This window comes from Morus notabilis, unplaced genomic scaffold (genome assembly GCF_000414095.1).
Source record: "Morus notabilis unplaced genomic scaffold, ASM41409v2 Scaffold372, whole genome shotgun sequence".
Taxonomy (NCBI): Eukaryota; Viridiplantae; Streptophyta; class Magnoliopsida; order Rosales; family Moraceae; genus Morus; species Morus notabilis.
The window spans coordinates 262,974-266,417 of NW_010361630.1; the positions used below are offsets into that span (position 1 = coordinate 262,974).

The following is a 3,444-nucleotide window of genomic DNA, read 5'->3' on the forward strand; positions in this document are numbered from 1 at the left end:
TTATGCTGAACTCCAAGAGGCTGTCTCTCAAATTATGGGCAAAAGCAATGAACACTGCATGCTATACAATCAACAAGGTGTATCTCAGACTGCATACAAAGATTACTCCCTATGAAATTTGGAAGGGTAGGAAGCCCAATCTCAACTATTTCCATATTTTTGGGAGTGAGTGCTATATACTCAATGATCGGGATCAGCACAGCAAGCTTGACGCCAAAAGTAATGTGAGAGTATTTCTTGGTTATTCTACTAGTAGCCGAGCCTATCGAGTCTATAACAAGATAACACAAAAGATTATGAAATCTGCGAATGTAGTGGTGGATGACCTTAAGGAGGCAGTTAGAATGACTTCTGATGATGAAATTCTCAGTGATGTTAGAACTGAACATCAAGACATTGAAAAACAATCTATTGAAAAAAATGTCACAGACGATGTTGTAACACCATTTGAGACAGATTCACCAGAAGCCGAGATAGAAGCATTTAATGTTGCAGATCCAATCACCAGAGAACCATCCTCCAGAATCAAAAGAATCATCCAGTTGAAGGGATTATTGGCAGCATTGATGAAGGGATACGCACCAGAGACAAGCCTAGGGTGTGTGAGTTTTAAGTTAGTTTTGTGTGTTTTGAGGTTAGTTGGATTAGTATTATGTGGTGTGCTTATGTTTGGTTTAAGTTGCTTATTTTGGGTTGGAGGAAAAATTTTCCGGTTACTTTGAATGCGAAAATGAGGACCCTAGAGTGAGATTTTTCAGTATTTCTAAATAAAACTTATGGTTCTCGATGTTTTGAACGTTTTTCTGTGATTGTGACAAAACCCAATTTTAACTCCAAATGTAAGTTTTAAGCCATTTTGTAAAAACGGGACAGACTGTCTAACACAGTTTCGGGAAAAAAACTGCAGCCACTGTTTTCAGCCAAACAAGGCCTCTAGAGGATGAATTTCAGTTTTCTCTAAAAATGACAATTTTAGATCTTGACGAGACGAAGAATTGTCGTGAAGAACAGATTTTCAAAATCTGACCCTAAGATGTAGTAAAACGCAGATTTCAAAAACTGCATAGTTTTAACTAAACAAAATTAACACAGTTTTAACTAAACAAATCTGACCCTAATATGTCTATACTCATATTAACCATCGGTGGATATTATTGTTTCAACTGCGTGGTACTTTGATTAGAGTACGGTTTTAATAAATTGGGTAGTTGAGCAATTAATCAGATTAGATTCTTATCACACTCATTAAATTTCTATAGGTGATATGAAAACATAATTATTGAAAATTTATCTTTTATATATATATATATATATATATATATTTGAGTAAGAATATATGTGAGAGAAAAGACTTTAATTGTGCTGTATGAATAAAAAATATAATTGTATCCTGTTGATCTTTTAAGACGAAGCTCAAGTCAGTAAAAGTTTAATATATATTAGTCATCTTGATTAATAGCAAGCAATTATTTTCCAGGTGGGATATTGATTTCGCGGATCAACTCCCGGGGTATTTGCAACTTATTTACCGAACACTTTTGAACGTTTACAAATAATTAGAGGAAGAGATGGAAAAGGAAGAAAAATTACCGAATCCCCTATGCAAAAGAAGCGGTACATAAATAATGGGACTAGCTTTCTATTTGCTTCTAATATAATTTGTTAAATTCTTCTACTCTAGTTCAATGTTTTAATTTGTGTTATAAAAATTGTCTCAGATGAAGAAATTAACTCGAGCTTACTTTGAAGAAGCTAGATCGCTAGGCCAAGATTACATTCCAACTTTAGAAGAGTATTTGCATGATGCACTGCATTCTAGTGGTTATTCCGTGCTCACAATCACGTCTTTACTTGGAATGGGAGAGATTGTGACCAAAGACATCTTTGAGTGGGCGTTTAATGACCCAAAAATTGTTAGAGCTTCAACAATCATTTCTCGGCTCATGGATGACATTTGTTTCTCACAAGGTAGGTATACATCAAAACGGAAGGTCACCTTGACCAAAATCTTTTTTTTTTTTTTTTTTTTTTTTTTTTTTTTTTTTTTTTTTTTGTTTCTGAAAAAATGACAAAAAATCATTTTTTGTCATTTTCGAGAAAAAAAATTATGAAAAAATGAGATAGATACCATTTTAGAATACATGAGTCTAGATTTTTACCCTTACTTTTAATTAATATCCTTTTAGTCGAATAGTTATATTAATCAAGAGTAAGAGGTAAAAATCAAGACAAGTGTACTCTTAAGGGTAAGTTCGGTAAATCTTTCAAAAAATCATTTTAGTAGACTATTGAAACATTGAGATATAATGAGAAATAGATAATGAGATTGGAAAGAAAGTAATTAATGAATAAGTAAAAAAGAATTCGTTGATTTTCTTTGTAGTGCTCCAATTCTCTTCCTGGGGCTTAGTACAATACTTATAAATAGGAAACTCATCAATGCAAATTTTAAATATCATTTACAAAATTAAATAATTATTGGCTTAATATTTATGAAGTTATCAAGACTACACAAGTAAAGTTGGCTTTCATTATTAGAAACAAGACCAAAGCGGTGGTAAAATTGATATTTCTTTTTCTCATTTGTGGACCCACTAAGCTGTTATTCGAGAATTTGTAAGGTTAATAAGAAAAAGAAATCCCTAAAAATGAGAAAGAGAAACACAACTCTTCTCTACTGTTCCTTCCATGTGAAGCGAACACGTCCTGATCCAATAGGTGCAAATATTTGTTATCAAAATTTCATGTGTTCAAAGAATTCTCGGTCACCTAATAAGTAATATGATCATTTTTTTTCCCTTCACAGTCTGAATGAGAGAGAAGACATGTAGCATCATCTGTTGAATGCTACACAAAGCAATACGGAGTGTCAGAGCAAGAGGCATACGATGAATTGAATAAACAAGTGGATTAGGCGTGGAAAGATTTAAACCGAGAGCTCCTTAAGCCAACAGTTAATGTGCCTAAGCCTAGTCCTAATTCGAGTTCTTAATTTTTCAAGAGTAATGGATCTCCTCTACAAGGACAGTGATGGCTACACACATGTTGGGAAAGTTACTAAAGAGGCTGTCACTGCATTGCTTATAGATTCAATTTCCTTACGAGTCTGATCAAAAAATGAATAAAGGTCCAAGAAAGTCTCTTCTGTTTTTTTTTTTTTTTTTTTTTTTTTTTTTTATATATAAATGGGAATTCCATTGAAAAAAAAAACACACACAAGTTTAAAAAGGGATTAACACTCGTATGCGGATTAAAAATGTAATAATACGCGGATCCTGTTACTAGTTGGTAAAAGAAAATATTGAAGAGCGATAGTCATCCAAGGGGCTACCAACAAAAGAACAGGCGACACTCAGGGTTGGAGCAAGAGCAAATTATAATTTTTCAAAAATTTATTTTGCCAAGCAGTCGTACGATTCACACGTGTTTAAAATTGTTAACAAA

The 3,444-nt window shown here is 33.1% G+C and overlaps 1 pseudogene; it reads left to right on the forward strand.

Moving 5' to 3' along the window:
* The first annotated feature begins 1,718 nt into the window (after positions 1–1,718).
* LOC112092021 lies at positions 1,719–3,110 on the forward strand (annotated as a pseudogene).
* The last annotated feature ends 334 nt before the right edge of the window (positions 3,111–3,444 follow it).